At 41.0% G+C, this 15894-nt stretch overlaps 1 long non-coding RNA gene across 1 annotated transcript; it reads left to right on the top strand.

Moving 5' to 3' along the window:
* Window positions 1-3050: 3050 nt before the first annotated feature.
* On the top strand, window positions 3051-15738 carry LOC306802020. The gene is made up of 5 exons (XR_013774252.1): window positions 3051-3182; window positions 4458-4534; window positions 11300-11450; window positions 13364-13441; window positions 15587-15738. It is a non-coding gene; the product is annotated as an uncharacterized lncRNA (long non-coding RNA).
* Window positions 15739-15894: the final 156 nt, after the last annotated feature.

The following is a 15894-nucleotide window of genomic DNA, read 5'->3' on the forward strand; positions in this document are numbered from 1 at the left end:
GAAAAAATGCTCTTAGCAAGTTCATGCTCTTAGTGTGACTTATTCCTTTCATATCTAATCTCTCTGTTTCCAGTGACAGGACCCAGTGACCCCTTCTTGACTACTGTTCTGTTGTAATGTCCTGCTTTAAGTAATAAAAAACTTTCCTTTGATATCTAATCTTCCCTTGCCTTCCATAAATGCATTATTTCCTGTTGTGCATACTCCTTCAGCCTTTATGTTCTCCTCACATATATTGCTTATTTCTGAATCTGCAATGTGTTGGCTATTTGAGATTTTGAGGCATCAGAGTTGAGTAAAACTAAAGAACACAAAGGAATTTTTTTTTTTAACTGTACACAGTTCCCTTTCTATAGTTTGCTTTCATAATGTAGGAAGATTCAATTACTGACTTGCTCTGCAGTGGTGCAAACAACCTTCTTTCCCCTTTATTTTCCTTTCTCAGAGAGCTCTGTTGCTCCCACTTGGATGCACAGTCAATAAGTAACATACTCCATGAGTTAAAATGAGAAAAACATTTTCACAGGGCTTAGTGTTTCTGCACCTATTCCTGCTGGACTGTTCTAAAACATTTATAATTTAATGAAAGATTGAAAAAAAGTTGATAAAGAATGTATTTAAGGAAACATAAGTGTGTTCCCCTGAAGGGCTGGACAATCATGGGTGCACAGACTGGCAACAGGATTCCTCTCCCAAAAACTGGTTCAGCTACTCCACAGTCGTATTCCTTACAGTTTATTTAAAAGTAACCCACCTACCTCGTAATGGAACATTACCAGCATTTGTAAACTGAGAATAAAAATTTCAAAATTAAGCAACAAGCAATTAGAGTAAATACTTAGAATGGAAGAATGACAGATGTACTCTATTCCCTCTTGTCATACTAAGTTAGTTCAGCTGATGAACAAGGAAGGAAAAGAGGAGCTGGCATTCATGACAGTGTATGGAGAAGGTACATTATGGAGCAGTAAGAAGAATGCCAGTTTTTCTCTTTATTTTTCCTCCCAGGAATTATCTTGGATAATTCACTGTGAAGCCACAGAAACTGATGTGACCGACGGTGTTTGCTGTGTGAGGCTCAACAATTATAAATTCAACTCCTGTTCCCATCCTTTGGATAGTTTGTTGCATGGGACCGTGTGACACTTCTCCTTTGGCACTAGGTGGGTTTGTTTGTGATTGTGCTCTAAGTGGGGAATAGTTAGGAGTTCTTGTCGTTTGAGTAAAAGATTGTAACAAGTTACTTGTAACAAGTTAAAAGCTTTACCTTTCAGAGAGCAATATAAGATTCCCGTATTTTTCCTAAAAATACCTTGGCAAAGTGAGTTCATGCTTTGTGTTACTATGTCTTCATTTCCTCTTTCCTCTCTTCCACTGGTCACGTAGCCCATAAAAGCTTTAGTTATGCACCTTTTAACATGACTCAGATATTCATGAAGTTAATCAGGGACTGACAACACTTCTGCTTTATTTCTTCGATTGAAAGTGACCACTACAACCTCGAGATTACAACCTATGAGAAGCCAAAGGCTATTAGAGCTTCAGAGGCCTGGGCTGACCTGCCCTGTGCAGGCTGCAATGGCTGGGGATGCAGAATGTGTGTCTAATGAGAAGTTGCTGCATGAGCTGTGTGGCTGGGAGCAGTGCACGCTCACACTGCTAAAGGTTTCCTCCCGGCCCTGAATCTGTGATCCTGTTTGTAGTTCTCTAATTGCAACCAGCAGAAGACAAGGGTGATGTTGGTTTTTATGACTTGTTGCTTAGCAGCGTTGATCAACAAAAGTACAACCTTTTCTTTTGCTGTAACCTCGGTGAACCCGGGCTTGGACGGAGCTCAGCAGCAGAGAACAAGGGTTTCTGCAGCCGTGTGAAACTCCTGTGCTGTGCCTTGTTAGCAGCGTCGGGGGGAAAGCGTCTCTGCTTGACCTCGGGGTTACCTTTGCACTTTACTCCTCTTTCTCTCTCTCATCAAGTCTTAGAAGAAAGCAGGCACCGTCCTAGGAAGATGTGGAGGATGGGAAACACAGGGATGAGTTACATACTAAGATGTATCCTGCTTCTTTTCAGGATAAGGATCAAAGCTGGTTCCCAGACTGTGATGTCAGACCCTCCTCTCATGGAAGGAGAAAGACTTCAGCCATCACAGTAAGGTCTATTCTTATTTCAAGTAGCTTTCCTAGTATTTCAAAGTAGGCGAAATAATCCATAGAGGAGATTAGTGTGCTAAAAATTTCCTGGTTTCCATCTTTTAGAAGGGATTTCACAAACTGAACTAGAAGGGGTATTGAACGTGGTTGAAAATGATTGAGGGTCTGCACTGAATGTGTGTCTTTATCTGATCAAATCTGGCAAACCTTGCAAAATGAAAGCAAGGAGTAAGTTGCTTGTTTCACCTGAACCCTAAATTGTTAGTCTGACTGGACTAACTAAAGGTCTTTAGTGACACCAGAAGCTGCAACAATTAATGTTCCTTACAACATCAGAGGCTTAGACCAGGAGCTTTTACTGTTGCTCAAATGCTTGTCTTTTACACCTAGATCTGAGTAAGAAACAGCTGAGTATTTGTATACTTTTTCTGTCAGAAATGTTATCCTGAGCCACCTTTATGCTGCTGGACACTAGGTGGAAAATAATGCCTTGTCAGTGTGGTGGTTTTCTCCTTTACCCTGTCACCCTCCAGCACTGACTTCTCCCCTCTATTCATTGGTAGCTTTTCAGAGCACTACAGGTCAATGTGTTAAAAGGTCAGCATATGTTTCACAAGCCTGTTATGCTCTGAAGTTTAAAGAGAAACTCTGCTGTTCCAGTCTTGTAAAATTAGTGGAGAGGACGAATATTGCTGTAATTTCATAACTGAGATCAGATAGATCAGATATTCATTCCAGAACAGGCAGCTGGGTAAAAAACTGGCTTCTGCCATACATGCCATGTCAAAAGCATGGCAAGTACATGGTGTCTGGCAGAGCTCAATCAAGAAAAATAAACAGCAAATGGGATGTGAATGATATTGAAAATATTGGGGTTTTGTTTTTTTGTTTTTATTATATTGCATGAATCTTAAGAAAATGATCTACCTGGAAATCCTGACTGTTATCTGAGGCTGAGAGGAGTGACTTTTCATGCCCTTGCTTGATGAACAGAGCAAATTGTGTTCATCCAAACAGGATTTCTTATTTTGAGCTGTGAGTATGATTTGTCTGTCTTCACTGAACAGCAGCTGCTAATATCTGATATCTGCAGGACTCAAAACAAGAAGCTGAAGTCTTGTTCTTAACTTCTGATTTACAGGAGAAGTAGGGAACTAGAAGTAGGTCAAGATCAATAAGCTTTTAAAAACAGTTTCAGTAAAAGTAAAAAAAACCCTTTTTTGTTGTTTATGAGTGCTACGATGCAGCACTTATAACCTGACTGGTTCTTTTGTGTGCAATGCCAATAGAAACTGATTAGATTTGAAAATTAATGTTTCAGACTTCAGTTCAAATACTGTTGTCCTTCACTTTTCCTTTTCACTGTGCATTAGAATGTGACATTCTTAGAAATGAAGGAGTCTTTAATGTGGGACTCTTTAGTACTGTCATTTCCACACCTGCAACAATGGAGCAGAGCATGGCCACTGTACAAAAAGCCACTGACTGCAGTATTTCTGTACTGACATTTAACAGTTATTCTGAATTATGATGTGTTGAAAGTCCCAGTTTCATGTCTTGCATGATGCATGTGTCTTTCAGTTTAGCTGGAGACACTGCTCCAGACACTCATTTTCACCACACACAATTCCTTCCATGTTAGAAATGCTGCTGCTTCTCCACACCCTGAGGTCAGGAGAGGTCAGCAGTGGAGCATGTGCCTACACGTGATGGAATAAGGTCCTAGAATAAAGGCTGCCTGAGGTTTGTCCTGCTAGGCAGGTCAGTTTTCCATTTTTGGGGTGGTAAAATTCATATGCAGTGAGACAGGAAATTTCACAGGGAAACTGGGATCATTAAAATAATCTTGTTTGGCCCATTGCCAATTCTTTCCTCTCAGAAAACATTGCTGTGGAGACAGGCACAGATCCTATAAATTAGCCTAGTCTGAATAGCTCTCATCTAACATTTTTGAACATTGAACCTTAGTTAACATCTGACATGCAAGGGCATTTCTGTGGGACAATTTGAATACTTTTGCTTTCATAATTTTTTTTTCTTTATTGAGTGTTCCTTGAGATTAAGGCTGGACTAAGTGGATCCTCAGGTTAGTGTGGTATTTCCCTATGTAGATTACATCAAAAAACCACTCCAGAAGAAGATGTTTTAATAAGCAAGACCTGTATAAATTACTAAGAAAAAAGATTTTGCCTGCAAATGCTGAAATAGAGATTTAAATACTGCACAAGCTGGATATAATTAAAGCTACTCTTGTTTTTCTATTTCTAAATCTAGAAGCCATAACATTTTCTTCTCCTGTGCTTAATCTAGAGTGTTTGTAATAAACCACCTTGTCTGCATGCCAGGAGATTGCCACAGAGAGAAACAAATTGCTGCTGATGACAGAGGTAAATCTTGTTATTCTGAAAATTATTTCTCAGGCAGCTTCTTGGTAACCGTGCTTTCCAGATGATTCCTGATGAATCAGTGGCAGCAACTCAGAGAGGAAACAGTTGCTCAGAGAGTTTTGCTGTGGTGACCCTGGTGTGTGCCTGGGAGCCCTTAGCTGGCTGGGAGCATTCCCGAGCCAATCCATAGGTCTCCTTCCATCCCTCCCCTGGCAGTTCTTATGGAGAGCCCTTAGATGGTGCTGTATGGCAGCGCTCGGCGCCGCCGCTGCCTTAGGGATGCCTGTGCCCCACCTCGGGGCTAACACTGGGCCATAGTTCAGTCTGAAGAAGGTAAAAAGCAGTCTCTGGGCACTGTTAATTAGGATGAGTAAATGAAATCTGTCAGTAGAGACATATTAAATGTTAAATTCAAACATGGATTTCAATAGCTGCTGTAATTTAATCCGTATAAACTTGAATCATGTCATACTTAAACTTCCATGCCAAACTTATTGCTCTCTGTCTGTTAAACAAAAGGCTTTTAAATAATAGTTAAGGAGTTTTTAAAGGGCATTTGAGGATCATCCTGATGGAAGAATAGTGCTCACCCTGGGAACTTCCTCGTGTAAATATGGGTGTGGTGGTATGGCTTTCAGGTTAAATCTTCCAGGCTGTGAAACTCTCTTCATTTCTGAAGAACTAGGGATGCAGATTTAGGAATTTGAGTTGTGCAGTCAATTACAATGGGATTGAAATGGAATTTCCTCTAGCAGGATGGGTTTCAAGCCACAAAGTAGATTTTATTTGGAAACCATTGGTTAAATTACTAAAGAGAGTTATTAGACTGCTCTCAAATACTGATGGTATCTTTTGTAATAACACAGGAGAGAAATGAGGTGTTGAAAACAAATTGATCTCTGCCCCTTGGAAAAGTGTTATGTGACTGTTTTTTTCTAATTTGGGAATATGGCTTTCCTATAGTTTTACTGTGTGCTTATGCACATTCCTGTATTTTCTAAGTGTTTTCCACCTGTTCCTCCAGCTTGAGGGGGTTAAGCCTGGGAATATTCTGCCAAAGCAAATGAAATATGCACATGAAATAGTTCATGTTTTCAGAATGACTTCATTTAGTCATGACTTTTATTTATTTAGAGAAAGAGCTGGTGTTGTTACAGTCTCCACTCTCTCTGCTCTCTTTTTTTAATCTCTGAAACTTCCTATAACCCAACTTTTTTTTTTTTTTCTTTTGACATTTGAAATGTCCCAGGCTGCATAAACTGAGTATCTGCTGTGTGTTCCTCTCGTCCCAGTAATTCTCATCCTGTGGTCCCTGCATGCTGTTATTTTAGGTGTATCCTTTGCCATTCTGTGGGTTGTTAACATTGCCCTGAGTTCTGCTGCCATGTAGGTGGGACCAAGCACTGAGATTTTCTTTCTTGTGAGTTGAGAAAGAAACTCTGGCTTGAAAACACTGACAAGTTACTGGGTGGTGATTTGTAGCCTGAAGCTGGTGGCTATAAATTCTCACCTGTGAAAAGAGAATCTTGTAGCTCTGCACAATATGTTCGTCCAGCTGCAGCTGAATTTCTGCTCTGTTAATATCCTTAAGCAGCTACAGCAATGTGTCACACTGGTCTGGCATTTTGGATCCCCAAAGCTCTGCTCAAATATTTGAGCTTAGTGAGGCACTCCACTGAGCTGAGAGGGAGGCCAGGGTCACTACAGATTTACAGAAAAAGAAACAGCACCTGGGAGGTTAAAGCAACTTTCCCTCACCATGCAGCAAGTCAATGGTGCAGCTGGAATTACAGCTCAGGAGGTTCCTGGCTTGTGCTACACCACGCTGTGGAGAAAGGTCATTTCCCAAAATAGTGCAGAAGGTTTGTTATTGATAATATGGCAACAAAGGGCTCTAGATGTATTAATAGGTCACTCTGTGCCACCCTTACTAATACATAATTTAGCAACCTTGCAAAACGGGCTACATCATATTTTTCTGCAGCAGTATCACTTTCACAGTTAGGTTTGTCTGCAATACTCTGGATAGGTATTTTTGTTTTGGCTCTTCTAACACAGTTTTATTTAAAGTAAATGGGGACACTTATTAAGAAGGCATGGAAAGCCTCCTGATTAGCAGCCACATTAAACTGTAATATCCAGCTCACCTTTCAGGTCAGCACAGCTCCTCTGCCCCTTGGAAGCTGCAGAGCAGAGCTCTGTCTGCCTGAGGAGAGCAGAGAGGTGACAGAGGATTTTGGTGGCAGTCACACTTGGCAGTGCAGGAGCTGGGGTACAAGGATGGGAGCCCACAGGGCTGCCAGGTTTGGTGATGGCCTTAGGCCTCCCAGGGAGGCAAGCAAACCCCATCCCACCCAATGGGAAGGGGTAGAAGGTGCTGATGCTTGTGAAGGGGTTTTCATTGAGATTTGGTCCTGGCTGTTCTTCAAATGTCCTTGGGGATGGGGTATTTGGTACCTGTTGTTGGATCTTGTAGATTTTTATTTCAATTTGCCTTTTATAAAATGCTGTCTATCCCCTTTGAACTCTTTTACTTCAGCAGTGTACTTACTGAAGGATTTTGTTTCTTCTCAAAATGAATTATTTGACTTGCTAGGTTATTCAGCAAATTCAAAAGTACTATGTAGGAAACAATCTTATTTTTTCACCAAGCATCCAGATCTATGCATTTGCAATTGAAAGAAGAACAAAATGATATTTTGCCTTAGCCAAGTCTGATGAATTGCAGTGAATAATGGTGGGAAGAATGACATTCACAAAGCAAATATATATTGAATCCATTCATTCCATCTCATTATGGTTTGAGTTTGGGTGAAGAGTCTCCAAACAAGGAAATGCCAGGGAAAGAAATGTGGAAGCCAAAATGTGTAAGGAAAGTTAAGCAGAGCACTACAGCATCCAGAGATGGCAGTGGTGCTGTTCTCTCATCTTCATGTCTGTGGATATATGTATTTGAATTAACAGAGCAATGTGAGCTTTATGTGCTGCATTTGCTTTTTAATGCTTGTTGGTTGAAGTAATTGGATCTATTGTTGTGGGCATTGGGAATGCCAGCTTGGCTGTTACTGTCACTGACTTGTGAACATGACCTTCTGGAGGTCAAAACACTGGAGAGCTCGCTGTGTTTCATTCTCAGAGGTACCAGTCATCATAGTCACTGCTTTGAAAAAGCAATGTTGATGTTCCCTGCCTTTATCTAGTTTGTTTTTTGTGCTGAACTGTGGTGTGTTTTGGTTTGTTCTTGTTTTGCTAACTTGTCTCTTTAACTATCTTCTGGTGGATTCAGAGTTTTTGAAGTTTGGTTGATTTTTTTTTCCCCCTGTGTGTGTGTGTTTTGGTTTGGTTTTTTTGAACCACAGTTGAGTTTTCACAACTGAAACTCATTGATCAGAGATTGAATTGTACATGTTAGTGGTTTGGAGTGATGTTTGGTATTGACTGGGCAACCTGCTTTCATTCTTCCAGATGATGAAGTCAGCCTGATGTAGTCAAGCAGTGCCACAAAGGAAAAAAAATACATTTTCTGAGAGAGACAAAAAACCCTTCTTGTGATTGAGGCCAAATGATTCATAGCAAATGCTAATGGAGACATAATTTCAGCCCTGACTACATCTGCCTTCCCTACTTGGGAACTCAAGAGAGACCTGAGTGAAACATCCTATAAAAAAAGAGACAAATTAATTCCCTAGAGTGTCTCAATTCATGCTCCTGGTCTGGAGCATGCTTGAGTTCTTGTGGCACAAAGGGAGGTTTCAAGGTATGTGTGGTTTGTATTTTCTGCCATCAGAGGGGTTTGTGGTTCTTCATGGTATGAATCCTTTCCAGGAGCTTGAGGATTTGCTGTCAGTCCTCAACTTTCCTTGTACAAACCTGTCAAAACACACAGGATTAAAGCACCAAGCATGGCATGAAACAATCCATAGATTTTGTGGTCCATCACTGGATTGGCTGGACTTAGAGCAAAGCAATCATGGCACTGGTGATTAGACTGCCTATCATAAAATTCCTGGATGGTTCACTTGGGGATAATTTTGCTTCCTCAGAGCATCTTTATTTCTCCCTAAAAACTCACCAGGATATAACTACCATGTTGCCCCTATCAAAGATTCTGTTTTAGCTGATTTGAATATGTTTTTTTTCCCAGTCTTTAACCTTCTTGCCCCACACTGCTCCTTAAAAATGCTCACATTACCATCTAAAATTTGCATCTGCTGTAAGAATTCTGTTTGGGACTGTGGTGGGCTTACTCTGTCTAGGTAGCAGTGTTGTTTTTCTGGAGTTAGGAGAGTTTAGGCCTCCTTAAAACTGAACTCCTGCTTACAATGGATTTGAGTATATTTATGTCTTGCTAAGGAGCCTTATTTTTTTTGTGCTGCTCTGTGGCTTGATGGGGGCAAGCAGCACACTGTATATCTGCCTGCACTTGTTTGGAATTGATGCTGTGCCCTGGGTGTTGTGCTCAGATTTACAGCTGAGGTAAAAAGAACAACCACTTGTTACCATCTTTTCTTCCCTCTCCTCAATGTGTCAAACTGCTCTATGGTCCTTTGGAGGCATATTGGGCTACTTGGAACCAGGGGGAAAAAAGTGGTGAGCAGAGTCCTGAATCAATTGTCTCAGGTCTCATTTCCTTCAGGGTTCTGCATTTCTGACTCTTCTTGGCAAGGATTGCACAGCTTTGCAATGGGCAAGAGCTACTGAGAATATAAAATGTTTTGTTGCTGGAGAAGAAGCAAGGCTGGGAAAATTAGGAGTTCCAGCTGTTGTGTAAATAGCTTTAAGGGAATAACTTTTTTTGAAGAGGCCTGTTTGTGGTTAAGATATTCAAGGTATTCTCTTAGTCAGGAAACCTGTTTTCTATAGCCCAAATAGATTAAAATGGATTGAAATCCATTTGGGTCATCTCACAAACACCTTTGTTGGGTTTTTTTTCTTTTTTTTTTCCTGGATATCTTTTGTTTATGTGGTATGGCCTTGCTAAAACTATCCATTCCTCAAGACTTCCTTCTGCTCATACTTTCAGATTCCTATGAAGGAGTACTGTATAATTCACACAGTGAATTGTATTGTTCTCCTTTTCCTTATTTCTCCCTTTAGATGAAGAGCTGCTAGAGCTGGGGTGAAATCCATGCTACCTTTAATTACTAAGGGCAGAGTCCCACTTTTGCAAAGCACTTCTCTTTCATTTCTTTCCACTCTGTATCTTTGTATCTCTGTCTTGTGGCTTGTTTGGCAAAGGCTGACAGATCCCTTTCTAGCCTGACAGGGCAATGCTGGCAGAGGTACTTCACAGGTGCAGCCTTCTTCACCACTGTTAGATGAGAGAAAATGCATTTTTCATCTGGAGTTAGAAAATTATCCACACTGTAATCCTTTGTCCAAAATCCTGGCTGTTTCTCTTCAAGAGATGCTGAAGTTATATCATGCATCTGACTGGCTGATGCCACAGTATGGAGCCTTTATTTTTAGATGTGTATAAATAAAATCAATCTTCCTCTACAAACTGTCAAATTGTATTTCCCAAAAGCTGAGGAATCTGCAGTCCATTAAATCTGGAGGTAATGAATGAGCCCAACTCTCTAGAAACAGCACCTTTTGTTCAGAAAGACTGGTTTGTTTTAATCTGGCTGCTGACAGGAGTTTTCTGAAGTTTTTTCCTGAAAAAAAATGAAAATACAGTTTTTGATGTGTTAAAACAGTTGCTGCACTGTGGTATTTAATGTAGTTATGTTAATTCACATCTTGAATTAAAGAGATCCTGAATAGTTGAAGGTGTATGTGATATGAGCACAGACAAACCAAGATGTGCAGGCAAGGGGTTAGGAAGGGGAATTACTTAAAGGTGTTCCTCTTCTGACATTATTTGTGCAAGGAAGAGGGTAGGTCATTGTCTGCAGGTGCCCTGAGCAGTTGGCATAGCTGGCTGCTGTTCACCTTTTTGGAATGTGGGTTTGAATTACAGTGTTTGATCATTATCAGGAGAAACAACCACATTTTCAACTGAAGTACCTCGAGGTTAACTCCCATGCCTTATAAATTAAGGAAAAAAAAAACCAGTTGGTTGTCTTCATGGCCAGCCTATGAGACATGGAGGATGCATTACCCATTTCCTAATCTGTTTTGTGACACCTCTCATGTCCAAAACAACCTGCAGGCTCTGTCAGGTTGAGCTTGCTGGTGAGAAGAGGTTGGTTTCAGGACTCTCTAACAGGTTTTTGATTAGAGTCTCAAACTCCTGCCTCTCTATTCCTGGGGAGTTTTATTGCCAATCTCAGCTCCTCCCTGTAATGAGCTGAAGGCTGGATGGGCTTTGGCACGTGCTTGATTGTCCATTAGCAAGACAAACTGTTCTAATTGCCAAGAACCCCACAAGATACATTGGGCTGGACAGATGGATGGTGTGAGGACAGGCTGCTGTCTTCTCTGCCTCTGCCCAGTGTCCCAGATTGCCTGCTGGAGCAAAGAGAGGGTGAGACTTCTCCTCTGCACTTAGCAGCAGCCTCTGTCTGTGACTGGAAGGTTTCCCTGTGTTCTCTCACCTTACTGGGAGATCTTCAAAAACCTTTGAAAGAGGTGGGAGGGTACCTTTCCTTGAGGTACCTTTCTTTGCTGGCTGTCCTCTTTATAGCTAGGAAGGAAAGAGTAAACAAGGATAGCATCAGAATTCAAGTTGAATGTATCCTTGGGATGGTGTAAGATGTCAGCTTTCTCTTGATAGTATTAACTCTGTTCTTGGGTAAGTGCTTCTCCCTTTTTTGTATATAGGAAAACAGGCTTCAGAAAGCTTGTGATGAGATGTGAGGGACTTAGCAGTCTTACATTGGAAACAAGATAATTGATTTGAGTTTCTTATGACACTGCAACTTGTTACAGCAAGCAGTCTGCCCTGTGCAAGAGTAGAGCAAGAGGAGACCAGGTATTTGCACTTCTGCTGGGGTAGAAGTTCTCTGGCTTTCAGTGTTTGCACAGTGAATTCAATGTCAACAAACGTACAGACAGCAGATCTCAGAGGAGTCAGAGGTAAATAGCCTGGATTTTTGAGGTTTCTAGAAAGAGCTGCAGAGCTAAGGGATTTCTTCTGAGTTCTTAGCCTGTCATGAACTGGCAGATGACATGGGAGAAGGCAGTCCCTGGTCATTTGGCAGTGCCAAGAGCAAGCTTTGAACCATGCAAGCTTCTGGCCAGTTAGGAAACATTCCCACAAGACATTTCAGAGTTCTGACCTCTCAGCTGCCAGTGACAGTTTTTGGTGATATTTTTATTTATATCTGGTCACTACTATAGAGTTGTCTCAGTTTCTCTCTTAGACTAGCCCAAGAAACTAAAAATGTTCAGTGGGAAACAGATTTTCTGAACAGTGCAAAACCATACCCCATCCATTTTATTTTGACTCTCTAAATATGGAGAATTCTTAAAGTCTCTACCACCAAACAGTAACAATGTGAAGATGAGGAAGAAGACTGGCCTGGCTGAACAGGGAGCTTTTGGTGAACTCAGGGAAGAAAAATAATTTCTGACCTTTGGAGAACAAAGATGTCATTAGGTCATATACAGAGAAAATCAGAGAGGTGAAAGCTCAGCTGCAACTCAATCTGGCCTTTCCTGTGAAAGATAATGAAAACGTGTCTTAATAAATTCATTAATAACAAAAGGAGGGCCTTGGAGGTTTTTTCCAATCTTAATGATTATAGGATTCTGTGAAATACATTTATCCTTGAAACATGATACCCTAATTTTTGTGAAGTGCTTAAATGCACCCTTAGTTACATTTTCCTGGTTGGAGTTGCTGAAGGACTGAATTTTCTGGCTCTGACTTAGAGAAATCTGTCACTTTGAGCAGGAATGAAACTTGACTGATGCAATCTTATCACAGTATCACCATATAAATGGATCTTATTTATTTTTAATTGAAATGTCAACTTAAAAGATGCAGTGCATATTTTTAAATCACACTGACATTATATTTAGAGCTTTTCATTAAGTTCTGGGTATGCAGTCCCATTAAAAATAGGGAGCTAAGTATAAAAACATGAAGTCTTAATGCTTGCTTACTAAATATTCAGTGTGCAAGTGGGCATTGCTCTGGTAACACCTGTGAATAGAGCTATTCTGGTGCATTTAAAAAGTGTCACTTGCATGAGTGACAGCCACCAATGTATTCATATTATTTCAGAACCCTGCTGATGGAAGGACCTTTCCTACTGCTATTTATCTTTACTTTTTACATTCCCATCTCATTTAAAATGTTTTCTTCAGTTTCAGGAAAGAAAGATACAGTGATTTTTATTGCTAAAACAAGCACTACTGCTAACTGTGCTGGAATGCAATTGCACACCATGTACTGGAAGTCTGGATACCAAGGAAGTGTTAATCCCTGCAGTCGAGGAATACCAGACAGGGATAGTTTGTCTTAATTTACTTTGCTGATTCTAGCCCTGGGCAGGGCCTAGACCAGGCTCTGGTAATTTGTGGCAACTAGAGGCAGTGAGAGCAAAGTGGGAGAAACCTGCTCCTCTTCATTGATGCAGCCTTCCATCTATGGCTCCAAAGTGCTCCTCACCCCTGTGTGAGCACCTTACTAAGGCTTTGACCCTCCCAACTGGCTTCTTGGTAAATCTCTTAAAAAACAAATGCCTCAGCCTGGCGTGTGAATGAACATTCCAGGCTTAAATAGCAGGGAAGGAATTAAGAAAGAATTTGATGCTTTGTTGACCAGCCAGGAAGCAGGGCCTATTTTTGGTTTTGGTCACTTTAGGCTGTGCTGCAAACATTGGCATGAAGGTCTAGGGGCTCAGCAAGAGAACATTTTTCTCCTCTTTATTTAAACAGGCACATTCCCAGAAGAGTAACAATCCAAAGTTTACACTTCCAGTGAAATGCTGTCTGAGAAGTGCTGGAAAAAGAAAGGTATGTGATAGAAAGTAGAGGTCTGAAAAGTAAAGTAGAGCAGAACTAAATGCAAACAGAAGAGGAAGGTCTAATACTTGAAGTCTTTTCTTATTAAATATAGCCTGAACTGGAAAAAGAATGGGGGAGAGGGTTGACTTTTCTTTTTTAGAATTGTGCTATATGTTGATTTTTAATCATGATTAAAGTGGAGGGAAATGAAACAATTACAACAAAACTAAAGCAAAGCAAAACCAAGCATGGAAAGCCCTTCCCCATTATAAATAGGGAAATAAGCTGCCACAGGATACAAAAATAGTGCCATACTGTCACCTGATGCTCTGCTCTTTTGTACAACTGTTGGCTTTTTCTCTTTTTTTACGTAATGAAACATTTCCAGTCAGTGTATTCCCTTACCCACTACTACTGCCCAGTTCCAGCTCTAAGTTTCCTTTCCTTTCCCTTGTCATATATGTAAATCAAACCCCTGCCTGGCTGGTCAAAGGCAGGTGTTGTGCCCATGTGGAAACCCAACAACTGCATTCTTGATTTAGTGCCTGGCATCCACTGGATATCTTTTTAGGATAAGTTCCCAAGAGCTCTGCTAGGAGTCCAGCTGCCAGGTAAAATCCCAGTCTTTGGTTCAAATGGAACCTGTGAATTCAGTCAAGGTATGCCCCCATCCCTCTCCCAAGGGCTCTGCTGGACACTGAGGCATTGGCAGCCCCATGTTCAAGGTCAGCTGTCAGTTCAGGGATTTTTTCATTGCATCTCAGGGAGTTTTTAAAACTTTGCTGCAAGAGAAGATTCCTTTTTCCTTTGCAGACTCCTTGAGCACTGTGTGCTGGGAAGATGAAGTTCCATTTGCTGCAGTTCCATAGACACTGTGGTGGCTGGCAGACTCCAGGCAGGAGTGATTGCCCTGGTGTTTTATTAGCTCCCAGAAAATATATAGCAGGGAAAGAGGCCATGAAGGCTCCAGCACGGTCTGCCTGAGCTCTGACCCCTCGGGCAAGAGGCTACATTGCTTTTACAGCCAGCACTTAACCTTGCTGCTGAGACTTGTCAACAAGGAGGCCAATTAGCTGCACAGAAGATGGTGGATGATATAATGCAGATGTCTGTCTGTTAGGAGCATAACTGATGTATTTTTAACTCAACAAGGATCTTAAAACACTGCTCTGCATAAATGATGCCATCCCCTCCACTGTAGAGAAGCCCTCCTGACAATGAAGTGTTACAGAAAATTGCAGGTTTTAGTTTGGTTTGCCTTTTTTCCTCCCTGTAAATCCTCTCTTAAAGCCTTGTTCTGCTAGGCTCATGATAACTATGGCATGTGTAGGGTTTTTAAGAAATAACTATGAAAAAATGGCGATTTTATTTTTAAAATATAGATTAAAAATGTACATAGATTCAGAGTGGAAACAGGGCACTTCTGTTTTCCTGAGTCAGTACACAACTGGAGCTGTTTTCTATAATCAGACATGGATATTGGAATATTATCAGAAAACACGGACTAGGGAAAGTTAATTGATTAAAATCATGCAGGTCTGCAAGGCTGTTACAGCCACCTGCTGCAAAGGGCAGGGGCTCCTTATCACATCTCAGCATGTCACACTCATACCCCTATTTGGGTGAACACAGGGGTTTTCTGTCAGACTAAAGCTTCAGGGGCTGATGGCAGGCAGTTTTTGTTTTGATTGAGACTGGGCCTGATCTTTAGAACAAAAGCTTATTATAAATGACTCAAGGGCTGGAGTTTCTACAAGACTTGTACTTAACTGCTAGCTGACTACTCAGGCAGTCAGGGTAATTCAATAAGATAACTCAGCCCCCTCCCAGCTTCTTTTTAGTAATTCTGCAGTCTGGTTTTGGTGATTAAGAACTTACTTAAACAATAAAGACACTTCTTTATAAAATCACACAATGGTTTGCAATGGAAGGGACCTTAAAGTCATCCAGTTCCAACCCTCCTGCCACATGGACACCTTCTACTGGACCAGATTGCTCAGTCCCCTCCAGGCTGGCCTTGAACATTTACAGGGATGGGGCATCCACAGCTGCTCTGGGCATGATTTGCATGATTGCCTTTTAATTGCTAGGATAACTATTTATGTCTAGTGCAAAAATCTCCACAGAGAGTATCACTGTATGTTTCTATTACAGATACAGTGTGGGTGGGAAGAGAGAGAGACACCACATTTTCTTGAGAGACACCATGACTTACCAACTCTGTGTCAAAGCATTTCTTTCAGCTAAGGAGTCAGCAGCAGAAGAGGAGCAAGGAAGGTGAATTCCAACACCCAGAACCATACAAGAGTGAAGTTGGAGCTGTCCTAGGACTATTTGCTGTATTTCTTCATCAGGAGTGAGAGCCAGAGCTTTCCTTTTCAATTTCAAAATTGAAGATTAATATAATTGATAAGAAGAAAAAAAGGCAGATGTTATCTTCTTGTCTTGTAAGAAAATTCTTT

The sequence above is a fragment of the Erithacus rubecula genome, assembly GCF_903797595.1.
Source record: "Erithacus rubecula genome assembly, chromosome: 5".
Lineage (NCBI taxonomy): Eukaryota > Metazoa > Chordata > Aves > Passeriformes > Muscicapidae > Erithacus > Erithacus rubecula.